Source organism: Acanthisitta chloris, unplaced genomic scaffold (assembly GCF_000695815.1).
Source record: "Acanthisitta chloris isolate BGI_N310 unplaced genomic scaffold, ASM69581v1 scaffold21987, whole genome shotgun sequence".
Classification (NCBI taxonomy): domain Eukaryota; kingdom Metazoa; phylum Chordata; class Aves; order Passeriformes; family Acanthisittidae; genus Acanthisitta; species Acanthisitta chloris.
In genome coordinates, this window is record NW_008683439.1 from 443 (window position 1) to 643 (window position 201).

A 201-nucleotide genomic window follows, 5' to 3' on the forward strand; every position below is an offset into this window, starting at 1 on the left:
GCATCCATCCAGCCTGGTGCTGGGGTCTCCCCCATCAGCCCCACAGTGGGGCACTCGTCCCTGCCCGGGTACCTACGCCCGGCTGTCCCTGCTGTGGCTGTCAGTGCCCTCCCATGCGACGAGGAAGCGGGATTTCTGTCTGGGAAAGCCTCCGAGCAGCTCGAAGTCAGAGATGAGGTCCAGGACATAGTCGTGGCCAGC

General features: G+C 64.7%; 1 protein-coding gene across 1 annotated transcript in view; it reads right to left on the minus strand.

Moving 5' to 3' along the window:
* The window catches only part of LOC103806263 (unconventional myosin-XV-like), a gene marked incomplete at its 3' end in the record, with an annotated part of 9,963 nt that overhangs the window by 336 nt on the left and 9,426 nt on the right, over nt 1–201 (minus strand). The gene's annotated exons all lie outside the window — the stretch shown is intronic.